Source organism: Choloepus didactylus, chromosome 9 (assembly GCF_015220235.1).
Source record: "Choloepus didactylus isolate mChoDid1 chromosome 9, mChoDid1.pri, whole genome shotgun sequence".
NCBI classification, from domain to species: domain Eukaryota; kingdom Metazoa; phylum Chordata; class Mammalia; order Pilosa; family Megalonychidae; genus Choloepus; species Choloepus didactylus.
The window spans coordinates 54,474,320-54,487,438 of NC_051315.1; the positions used below are offsets into that span (position 1 = coordinate 54,474,320).

General features: G+C 32.7%; 1 protein-coding gene across 4 annotated transcripts in view; it reads left to right on the forward strand.

Moving 5' to 3' along the window:
• CSRNP3 (cysteine and serine rich nuclear protein 3) overlaps positions 1-13,119 on the forward strand; it is a 245,313-nt gene that overhangs the window by 130,378 nt on the left and 101,816 nt on the right. Inside the window, exon 1 of one of the 4 annotated variants that reach the window (XM_037850040.1) lies at positions 5,312-5,395. The exons of 2 other annotated variants lie outside the window; for them this stretch is intronic. The gene's annotated coding sequence lies outside the window, so the exon portion shown is untranslated. Of the gene's footprint in view, positions 1-5,311; positions 5,396-7,144; positions 7,242-13,119 lie in introns of those variants that run through there. One more of the 4 variants, XM_037850041.1, reaches the window with a different exon arrangement.

Genomic DNA, 13,119 nt, shown 5'->3' on the forward strand with positions numbered 1-13,119 from the left:
TTCACTCAACATGATGTCTTCAAGGTTCATCCATGTTGTCATATGCATTAGAACATCGTTCCTTTTTATGGCTGAATAACTGTCCATTGTATGTATATACCACATTTTGTTAGTTTATTCATCTCTTGATGGACACTTGGATTGCTTTCATCTTTTGGTAATTTTGAATAATGCTGCTATGAACGTCGGTGTCCAAATATCTGTTCAAGTCCCTATTTTCAATTCTTTTTGGTATATAATCTGAACCTGGGATTGCCAGATCATATGATAATTCTCTACTTAACTTTCTGAGGAACCGTCAAAGTGTTTTCCACAGCACTTGCACCATTTTACATTCCCACCAACAATGTATGAGTGTTCCTATTTCTCCACATCCTCTCCAACATTAGTTATTTTCCCTTTTTTTTTTAATAGTAGGCATTCTAGTGGGGGCTTCATTTCCTCTTTTATCTTGATATATGCAGTTTTTTAATGCCTTTCTAATGTAGAGCAACTGAAGAGTAGGGAAAAATCTGGATACTTTCTTCCCAGAGTCACTTTGCATAAAAACGTCTTTGTAGCTATGTTCAAATGATTTATGTGCATATTGAATATGCAATTGCAGCAAGCTTTTCCTGCCATTTAATCTGCATCATTCCAAGCAGCCATTCAGTGGTCAGTTATTATAACATCTGCTACTATGGTAGTCTCATATCCAGACAGAATAAAGATTCAAAAGGAGAATTCTTGAGCAAGTTTATATAATTTGATAGGTTAATGATATGTGCATGTATTTGTGTGTGTGTTTACATCTTAGTTTGCGTTCTCCAAAGTTATGTTTATATCTTTGCAGAACTAGGACATGTTTGTCCTTTCTCTACTTTTTTTCCTGTATAACTTAGGAGTCAGACACAAGAAAAAATATAATTACTCTCCTTTATGTACTTTATTTAAAGAAGGTTCTGTTGTTTTACAGTTACTCTCAGCCTCCCAGACACCTCATTAACAATATTTGATATTAACAATGTTTCACAATATCTGAAAATTGAGAAACCAAGGCCTATCCAAATCAAAATACTCACAAAATTAGTCTGTCTAACAAAATCAGTTTCATGATCTCAGCTTCTCATATCTAATTGGTAAATGATTCATAGATCCATTGACTTTTAAAGCTGTAAGTGAGATTAGAGACCAGTTTAATCCAACAAATTTTATATATTCCCTCTTTTTTTATGATGGCTTCCTTTCTTTTCTTTCCTCAATCCTACCTTCAGTGTAGACCCCAATCCTTTCTTTTCTTCTCTTCATCATACCCCTGCTCCTCCCCCAAAACTCTACCCATCCATCCCCTCCTTAACTGTCAGTTTTCTTCTTTACTTGCTACTTTGACCATACCTCTTTTCTTATCACTTGATGACTTCCCAACATCTTATAAGTCACAAATATGTCTTCACCTCAGGTTTCAGAGTCCTCCAAGATACATCCAAATCTCCTCAAATTTCTCCTCAATATAGTCAGTAAAGCTCTTGCTGTTGTTCCTGAGCTTTTCCCAAAAGTGCCATTTTACAACTAGGATTTCCTTTTTGTCCCGCCTAGTTATGCAATCTCTGTCCTATTCCAGAAAATTGCATTCCTTCAGTAAAATCTTCTCAGATAACTCAGTTCTCATTCATTTTGGGAAACTCCTGAACTCTTTATATATTTTTTGCCCTCCTAAATTTATATTTTCTTCTAAGGTACCCACCAATTTCATTAAGTATGTATACCAGATTGTCCTTTCATGTCTTTAGGTTTACGTTGTCTCTATCATATACATATAAATATGTTCCACTTATCAGTTGCTGAGTAATTATCCCAACATTTACTGGCTTTAAAAGGCAGCCTTTTATTATTATTATTATTTTTATCTCATGAATGCTCTAGGCAATTCTTCTGCTCCACATAGAGACAACTAGAGTTCCTGGGTGGTGTCTATCTGGTAGATGAGTAGGTTTGGAGGATCCAAGGTAGCTTCACTCACATGTCTGGCATCTGGAATGCCTGAATGCCTGCATGTGGCTTCTCTAGCACGGCAGTCTCAGGTTGGTCAAACCTCTTTCATAGTAGCTCAAAGCTTCCATAGAAGGTGTTCCAAGAGATCAGGTGGAAGCTACAAAGCTTCTAATGACCTACACTTGGATTTCCTAATGCATTGTGCGTGTGTGTGTGATTTCATGAGCTGGGTAGCAAACATTCTGGGTTCCTTCTGATAAGCTTTGGTTATTTTGTAGAAAAAGGGGAACAAACAAGATGATTCTATGGTGCCTCTTTGTCATTAGAGAAAAACCAAGAGGCACAAGTAAGAGTTGAAATATATTTTTCAATTCACAGCTCTTAATATACCAAAGTAAATCACACTGTCCTTTTAATCTTGGATGGAATTTGCTTCTTTAACCTCTGATCTTGTGTTTCTTTGTTAATTTCAAATTTAACGAACCCTTGGCTGTTGATACTGTTATATAAGCAGAGGCATCATTGTTCACTGTGTAATGTGAAACTCAGAAATTCCACTGCATTCTCTTACCATGTTGCTGACAGAGTTCCAGAATTTAGATCAGGAGGGATATATTTTGTAATTTATTTTAATCTGGAGGCAATTTTATGAGATTTGTTTTGAATTACTTCCTAAATTTATTTTTATTTTTTAATGCATATATTGAAAAAAAAATCACCTTATTTCCAAAATTCATATCTTCCTGTCTGTATATGAATAGGATAATTCATTTAAAAACCTTTTAATCATTAGATTTTGCACCATCTTTTTCATTTTATTAATGTTGACAATACTTGGTGAAAAGCAGTTTAGGGTACTGAGGTATAAATATATTGCTGTATATTTCTATGGCATGTTTTTCAAAGACTTTTGTTTCTGTTTTGCAGATTTGAAAACTAAGGCATAAGATGCTGAAAGAACTAAGGTCATATATGATATTAGTAGACCTGGAAAGATGACGATTATTTCACGATTCATTCTGTCTCTTTCTAGATCTTTCTAACTTTGTTGTTCACCTTTAAATAGCTTTTTAACTTCAATGAATTTGACCAGCTCTTACTTGCACTTAATGCATTGTTTATAGACTATAGTCTTCCCAATGGAGATTCACTGTTTTACTAGCGATTTGTTTTAATCACCAGCTATTTTTATATTCCTTGTATTTATTTATAATTTGTTCTTATTGCTAAATTCTTTCTTTGGATGCATACCCACAAAATTCATATATATGTGTATTATTGTTTCCAATTTCACATCCCCCTCCCCAACAAGAACTTTGAAGTAAGTTAGTTTTCTGCTGATTCTTTCCTTCCATTTGGCAACCATTTTATTTCACTGTTTTTGAAGTGATGCAGTCAGAGAAAAATGGCTGCCTTTTGTTTATTTCCCTGTACATTTGCATGATGACATCATCAAAGATATTAGCTAGAATGTACGTATCTTTAAGAACCTGGAGGTGCTCTATAAGCCAGGGACACTCTGTTTTCCTTTTTCTTTTTATGCCCCAAGGTCTGATAGCTGTAGTGTAGCTCTTGTGTGCAGAGGGAAAAATGAACATGAGCATTTTGGAACAAATGCTCTAAAATGGTAGCATTTAAAACATTTCTGAGTATTTCTTTTCATGTTAACAAAAACCCACCAAAGGCTTTTATTTAAATCATGAAGCATTGTAAATCAATGCTAACCCTACTAACAGCATTATAAAGAAAGACGTAAAATCATCGTATTTAGAGACTGGAGTATTTAACCACACTTGCCAATTCTGGTTTAAAATGATTTTTTAAAATTTCAATAGACATTTTAGAACAATTTTTTCCAGAAAACAGTTTCTTAATAATGGAAAGGTCAAGCAGGTATATACATAGTCACTCTTTTTCAGAATTATTTACAAACAAAATAATTACAAACATTTAAATATTTACAAATACTATTTAAATAGTAATACTGTATGTCTAGCTATAACAGAAAATTTTTTTTCTGATCTTCAATTATTGTGCTTCTAAGTTTTTCTTAATATTCAGAAGTAAATCTTCTGTGTTCTTGTTTGCACTTTGAATATATTTGTCATAAGATTTTTCACTGAGATTTACAAGCAACAAACCTCCAATTACCAACTCAATTTAGACAGATTTTTAAGGAAATAAGAAATAGATTTTTTTTTCCATCAAATTCTAAGAACTAAATGACTAAGATAGCTTTTTTATTTGGGCAATTCATTTTCAAAATTTGAAAATTATTTTATGTGGGTAATTTTTTTATATTTTTAGAAAGATAATCTAAATATGTTTATATGCATGTGTGTGTACTTTGGTTTGTGTGTATATTTATACACATATAAACAGAGCAGAAAATTCCTGCAAATGATGAGTAATCATCCCTGATACTACTTGTTAGCACTGAAATCAGATAAAGTAAACCATATGCTTTATTGAGGTAAGCTGCCTAAAATAAGTTGAGGAATTAATATGGACCATATGCCCTTTAGATCTTTAAATTGAAATCTTAATTGTTCTTTTAGGTCAGCTCTTCTTCTAGGAATATGTTTTTTTTGAGAGGATAAACTAATTATTGACTTCATTTATACACATCAATAAAAGAGACTCACCCCCTCATTCGCTTTATCAAAAATAATTAGATTATTTTTATTCATATAAAATTGATTGAAATTTTAATTGCACTTTTGTGGGAACAACCGTTTATCCTTTTAGAGAATAACATCAAGGAAAAAGAAACACCAGCAATCTAAAGGTTAAAACATACTGTCAAATCATTCATTAAAGCAAGGCTCTTTAATGACATTTGTACAGAAGTACTTTTGGAAAGCAGAAGGTAGAAAACAGGTTTTTGCTAGTTCCACTTCCTTAAATTATCATTCAGCCTCTTATTAAAATAAAATCTAGTTAACTTCTCTTGAAGGCCTGCTCAAGTGTTTTCTATAATAATAAAGAAAAAAATCACGTTAACGGATTTCCATAAGTTGTGCTGCATTAATGACTTAGAGCAGCTTCGTAATCTGTTATTCTTTCCTCCTAGTAGACCTCAGCTGATAAAAATATCCATAGACACAGTGAAGTCAGTGGCATGCCTGGCTCTTTCAGACAAAACTCCCATGTGATCACACATAGGCAGCCTCAGCGAGGCTGATGCCGTGCAGCAAGCAGTAGGTAATGAGTCTTTGTGCAGAGTGAAGCTCTTGTCGCAGAACAATAAAGCATATGGTACCAGCAATAAAACACAGGGCTGGGAAATTTAAGACGATTCCGCTGAATCAGGAAGACACAGTGCCTTCGGTGATGCTGACACATATTATAAAATGATAATCAATTTATTTTGGAATCTAATGAATAAAGAGGGCAAGGACTAGAACTACAGCTATTTGAACAGGTCGGTGATTTTATAAATTACTCCAACACTTCTTATGTTTGATTGGTTTTAAATTAGGATGGGCTGGTGTGTGTTTTGCCTTAAACAAAAACTTTGGAAGATATTTGTGCTGTGTGATATGAAGGATGCACTTCAGTTGACCCAACATGATTGAATTGTTGATGTAGTCAGATGTAATAGAGAAATGTTTATATCAGTACATTAAACTGAAAAGTTATTTATTCTATTTAAAAATTTATGGGTAAGAAAAAAAAATCCATCCAATTATTTTTGAATCTTCTATATATGCACAAATAATATGAAGCAGAATACTACTAGTATATAGCTCAAATTTAAAAAGCTTCAAAATTAAATTTTCCAGTATGGAAAAATTCTCTATTACAATAGTTTATGTGTCTTAGAAATGGGATGATATATTATACAGAATTTATTTAGTTGTTTGGTATATGGCAGGAGGAAGCTTTGAAATATTTAATTATTTTAAATAAAAAATGTGTAAAACAAGAAAATTTTGAAATGTTTACTAATGCATGTATTCAAACAATGCATTTACATTTAACTGTAGCAATATACTATATATCAATATTTTTTGTGTGCTTTTCATATTTCATTTTATGTTTTTGATATGGAAAATATTTTTTCATAAAATCTTTTATTTCATGGATATTATTCCATCACATATTGTGCAAACAAACTAGCTTAATTTTTTTTAAATGGTATAATTAGGTGATGATGCATATTTCCTCTGATTCATCATTTAGAAAAGAATATATGCTTGCATGTGTATTTATAAAAATATATACACGACCTTCTTTATCTGTGAAACAACCACTTACGTTTATGAGCAATAAGGAAGTTTATATTTCTAATAGAAAGACTGCTGTGTGAAGAAAGACAAGGGAAGAAAACACTCTAGCAAATAATAACACAAAAGTGAACATTGTTGCCAAAGGCAAGTACTAATGTTATATGAATCTTTAGATTTAAATACATAGTTAACTTTGCTCTACATTTTTACTGCTGCATTGTTATAAAGGCATCCTGGGACCTGAATTCTTCACAATTAATTTCTTGGACACCATTTAGGATGATAGTCTCTAAGGCACTAGGGCACATTTAACATTTTATAGAATCACTATAGTGACCTCGTGAATTTGTACAGTGACTAACATAAATATATGCCTGTAAGATGTTTAAACCACAACAACAAAAAGAAATACCTCATGTCTCAGCTTATGTGTACAATGTGTGTTTCAATAAAAAAAAAATAGACACGTTTCAAAAAAAGATAAGTTAATGAAAAATTTAAATTGGCTTTCCACATGTATTTAAATGAAGTATTTGATTATTTGGGTTTCCTTGGTTACCATAGTCGCTGCAGACAGCTTCTTTTGGTGGGGAGTAGAGATGGAGAGTATAGGACTCTAAAACAAAGAGTTAAAGACGTTTATCCATTAGTAGACATGGGGGAATGTGATTCTGACAGTCCTGTAAAACCCGTGCCCACTCCCCATCGTGTATTTCTGCTCTCCTGTGATTCAGGTATTCTGGCAGAACTGCAATTCCACAATTCCTTACCCAGCATTCCTTTTCAGCTGTTGGAGGACTGCCTGAGCTTTATGCAAATGAGACCAGCTCAGAGGCTTTGACTGCAGAAGGGAGAAGAGGGGGGCAGAAGGGAGTTCAAAGGTCATGGGGCTGGTGGAAAGCTGGATCAGTTGCCTGGAAAAAAAATTTACAGGGTTTCTCTGCAGCAGTGTTTTGCAGCAGCTAAATGAAGTGTGCTTTATTTCTCAGAGTGAAGATTTTACAGTGTGTGCGCCGTAGTCATTTAAAGTGCACGCAGGTATGGCGATAGATTTCATGATGCGCCTGATTTTATTTTTAAAAAGACACTGACGAGGATTGGCTATTTTAATTCTTTGTGGAAATCAATAAGGTGTTCCTGTTTTTCAGGTTTCCTTTAGCTGGTTTATTCTTTAAATCTTATTAATGCTTTCTTGATTTGAGACATGGGTGTTTTGTTCCAATGGAATAATTTTGTGTATGTGAAAAAACTCGGGTGTGGGCTTCTAAATAATCCCATTTTTTGAAAGTTTTTGAATGCAAGAGATCTCTGCATTGAAACATCTTGGTAAATATCAAGGATTACAATATTTAGAGGATTTTCACATTTTTAAGAAATGTATTTTAAATAAGATCTGGGTTCCTAGTCTAAGATTCTTCTGAGGTATCTGAAATTAAACTATGAGCCCTTTTGTTCATGTCCTGCAAAAAATCATAAGGACAGTTTTAATAAAGTTATATTTCACTCCATTTTAAAAGAGTGTTTTGCTTTTGAGAGTTTACATTCATATTTTATTTCTAATTATCTTAACAGAGACATTGTTTCTTATTTGGGGGTTAGATCCTTTAAATGGGTCTTTGATTTCCCTGTTATTAATTTTCTTTGGGACTTTTTAGACAATGCTATTTTGAACTCATGTTCAACTTCCTATGACTTTTCCTTTCAGCTAAGTCTGGATTGTAAAGTGATCCTGATAAATGTCACAGGACAAAAGTCTTTTTACAAGTAAAATATCACTTTTGTGAAGTGTGTGATTACATCATAGTAAAGCCTGACCTGCAACAAACAAATGTGTACTCAGTTTTATTGTTCATAAGCCTGTGTTGCATGTTTTTTTGAAATTTCCAAAATATATTTTAATAAACTTAATTGAAGCAGATGGTCAAACTGTATTTATCCATTTCATTAAAATTTTAACATTCTCAATTCAACAGTTACAGTGTTGATGGGAAAAATGTTATTTTCATTTGCATCAAGTGTACATCTATCTACCTTACAGGTTACGTGTATATGAAAATATGTTGAAAAAATGAAGAGGCACAAAATAGCATTTAATCATGAAATTACTACTTTATGCTTTTATAATTGAATAAGATATTTAAAAATAAATTTTATGAATCTTAAAACAAAAAGCTAGTATATATTTAGATAAATTTAATTACTTTCTTTACACTGGGAAGAGGGAGTTAATTTTATTGTAATAATTAAGACAGTGGCTTGGAAACAGTATCTTTTTAATTTTAAAATGTTGGGGGATGAGGGATGAGGACCAAACAGAAGATGGCCCTTTAAAACAGTGAAGGACAATTATTTCAAGTATTTATGAAATTCGCTTTATAGTGGTCATTCAGGGCCAGATTCTCATCCTTTATCACTCTATTGGGGTATTATGACATTTATCCAGGATCCTGGTTTGCATGCATGAAAAAACTGCCATTTCCCTTAAACTCTTTCTATTTTGAAACTTTCAAGAGCAACTCTATCTAAAGTTGGTGTATTTTAAATAAATTGCTTCCTCCTTATGTTGAGTGGAATATGCGGTTCTCTGGTCCAAACCAAATATTTGTAGACGTGCTTTTATTTGTATATTTCAAGCAGCCAAATAAAATCTTTCTTCTGGTCAACTATATTTAATCCAAATATTTTGAAAAACGATAGAAAAAAATTTCTTTTACCTTTAACTCAAATAGTGCCCTTACTTTTTATCTACTAACCCATATGTGTGTGTTTTAAGCAGAGCGCAGAGCGGACGAAAGAATCACATTTAAAATTCATTTAGGCTGTCCAAATCTATTAACTTTGTAAACGCAATTGCTACCAGTTAGCACAATCAGAATCTAGAAATAAAAACACAGTGCAGGCAAAGAAGGAGCGCTCATGAAGGACTCTTCGGGAAAATGTGATAATAGACAAATGTGAAATAAAGAGAAGTGTTATGGTTTCGTGAGCCACAAGAGAGCTATATCCATCCTGCAGAAAATTTATGACTTTGAATGTGTTGGATAATTTATGTCTCTATGCACATTCACTCAAAACTTCAAAACTTTGAATTCTTTTTTTTTTTTTTTTTGCACTGGCTCAAGCCATACTACTTTATACAAATCTCAGCTACATGTACATAGTACACTCATGGTCGGTATATCTAAACATATGCAGAAGAATGTATGTGTGTAAACACTAATTCCAATCAAATCTGAGAAGTAAAGGAGTAAATAGAGTCATCTAAAAACAAATCCTTGAATTATGTGCAGCTAATATAATTGAAGAAATAATGTTATATCAGACTTCAAGGTAATCTTTAAGGATTTTTCAAAAATGAATTTCTGCTTTCTGATTGCCAGTCCGTCTTTGTTATCACTTGAAACTAGAGACCATATTATGGGCCTTGAGAAAGATTTTAGGGCAAACATGTTGTACTCAGTCTAGCAGCATGGAATATAGTCTAAAATCTACAAATAACTGTTGTCATTTCAAAACTCTCACATGTAAAATTTAAGTTATATATGTGGTGCCTATGAAATAGAACAAAATTACTTGTATATACAGAAAGAAAATGCTCAAAATAATTTATTCGAAACAATCACATTTCTTTATTTTATCCTGGCACCTCTTAAGAAAGTACTAGTGTTAGGCAAATGATGAATATTCTAAATCCATATGTCTACTTCATTTTGGAGATGATTCTTCCCATAATCGCTCTCCAAATTTTTATTCCCTTGCTTTTCAGTATTTCACAATTTCATCATTTTTACTATTGTGCTAAATAAGAACATAGGTTTTTGAAGAAAAATGTGACAAATCTAAGCTTTATATAATCTAAAATCAGGTATTGAAAACTGCTTACATTCATCACCATGTGGACAATATGTATACTTACATGTAAATGTAGATAAGTAGAGAACTGAAGGGTTTCATTGTTACAGGCATCTCAAAACAAAATGATGGTATTGTTTCATCACCTATTCTAGCATTTAAATAGAATTGTATCAATTTTATTGAAAAGTATAAGTACAATAAAATTGTAAAATGATTTTAAGGATGTTATTTTTATTCCATATTATTCAAGCCATAGTAATCCTATAGTAGTACTTGGTCTAGTACAGCTGGAACATTTATCTGAACTACATAACCTAATTTTCCAGGTAGCCAAAGTTTATAACTTAAAAGGCCAGTTTTTTAAAACTGTTAATTGATTTCATGGAAGCAAAATATAGTATACATCAGTCTGCCTTTGTTGAGCAAACTGAATACAGTTTAGGCTTTTCTTCATGGTATAAGAATCATTATTCCCACCATTACATTTATTTGTTGTGAAAGACAAAACTGTTTCCCAATACCAAATGGCCTCCTGCTATTATAATTCTTCTGTGTAGTTTTCATAATTTTACTGTCTCCTTCGCATTACTATTTATTATTTTTAAATACAGTTAATAATTGCTCCTAGTCTGAGAGCAATTCAAACACCAAGTTAATGCACTTTATTTTCATTGAACTCTAAATCATTTAGACTTTGGTGGGCAAAGAGAGAGATAAACATGCTCCATACTTCTGCTACGTACTGAACTTCTCACACACATGTATATAGTATATGTGTGTGTGTGTGTGTGTGTGTATATATATATATATATATACACACATATATACATATATATGCTTATAGAATGTAGAATATAGGAACATAGGAAAAAAGCAAAATTAATTTTTAGTATTTATGTTCTGAAGTGTTCAGCACATTGAAAATCTTTTGAATTCCAAATAAATGAGAAAATATTCTTTGTTGCTACAATGAGAATCTGTCATATTAAGCCATTAACAGAAAATTTAAGTTATTGTATGTCTAATTGGGAAGTGAGGATCCTCTAACATTTATACCAAAGAAAATATACAGGCCAAATTCTTTGTAGCATTTGACTGATCATTGGTGCCATAGACCTCCTCTCACCAATTTCAGGAGTTGTGGCCCATTTCATTCTCAGAGCCTGGGATCAAGTTCACTACCCTGTTAGCTAGGAAGAGTTATTGCTTGAGTAATCCTTTACCTCCATGCAAGCTTATGAATACACATATTCATTTATAAATTCATTTAGTTGGGGAGGAATGTGTATGCATATATGTGTTTGTATGTGCGCCTTTCGGTCAGTATACAAGGTAACTAATACTATCTCATACACTCTGAAGAACTTTGAAGATCTCAATGAGTGTTTTTCCGACATGGGTTACATGAACTTAATGGCCTGAGCAGGAGAGTTCAGGTTAAGAGCTTTTGTTCCAGTCCCAACTCCAGTGTCACCTCCCAGATGTGCTCTGCCATTTACATGCCACATGGCCTTGGACATGATGCTTGAACTCTGTATGCCACATCTTCTTTATCTGCCCAGAGGATAATAGTATCTATATCAAAGGGTTTTATGAAAATGAAATGACATGATACATGCCTAGCATATCATAAGAACATTATTAATGATTGCTAATATTAATATATTTCATCCTATAGGAGTTGATTCCTCAGTGCTGAAAAGGCAAGCTCTGCTTAAGCACACAGTTATAGAGAATCTTGAAGGAACAAAAGCAGTGTTTTCCAAAATAAAAACCTACTAGGAGTTTGTGGGCATTCACACTTAGGTAAGACAGAGAAGCTGATTCCTAGTACTCTGATGGAGTAAGTAGAAAGGGCAGTCACCATGGAAACCAGAGTTCAAACTCTGTGTGACTTTCTAGATACCTGAAATCTTTTCACCCAAAGCACAAACTCCACAAAATCCTGATATGATATGGCAATGTGGACTTTTCTGAGCTCACTTATTTTTATATTCTCTATTGCTTTAAAATTTTTCATCTTTGTGCCTTTGCTCCATTCTATTTTTTCATTTTGACTATGTAAAATGAAGGCAACAGTTATTCATCTTTGCTCCATCCAGAGTTTCTGTCCCACTCATAGACTATGAGATTTTCAATTGCAGGGAGAGCCTGTCACATATTAGGTGTCCAAGAAATGCTTGCTGAGCAAATGCTGTTATGGAGCATAAAGAGCCTAAATCTATCTAATGATTTAGAAGTGCTAATTTGTCTGAATTATGAAAGAATCTCTCAGATTTATTGCTATTTAAACTGCATACATGTTATAATGATTTTTAGAAATAATGCATTGATTGATTTAAACCAAGGTTCTTCAAAGAAATTTATAAAATATATCTACATTTTTTTTTTTAATTTAAAAAGTATTTTGACAGTAGAATTCCTGGAAGTGATTTTTGATAAATGTATATTGGTAACAAGTCTTGAATAAAATGGTGGGGAGCGCATCATGACTCTCCATTTTTGTGAAATGTCTTTGAATGGTGAAGTTTATCTAAACAATGGGTTTCCAACATTTACGTGATTGTATGAATTTAAATGATTTTGTGGCTTCTATTATGAACATGTTTTAATTTGTGCCGGTAGGACATTCACTGAGACTTGAAAATCCAGGTCTTTAATTTTATACTATATATTATTTTTACTAATCTCTGTTTAATGCAGTGTCAGCTGCTGGCTGAATAACTATTGTTCTCTGCCTTAGATAGCAAAAATCTTTATCTTGCCAAAGGTGGTGATTCATTATTAGTTTTTTCTACTTGTTCTAATTTTTTAAATATCATTTATTTTCTATGCAGTATCTTTGGCAGCATCCCAGTGCTTGGGTGGGAATGGTCCTAAAGCTTGTCTACATTTTATTCTGATGTCCACTTTAGAGTACTTTATGTGGCAAATGTTTTTAAAGTTCCCTTTCCTTCAGACTATTCTAATGATTCCTCTGAAGGAAAATATGCTGTATTCCTTAATGCCCTTTGATCCACACTGGCCAGTCTATTTTATTATTTAGTCAGACACTTTCTGA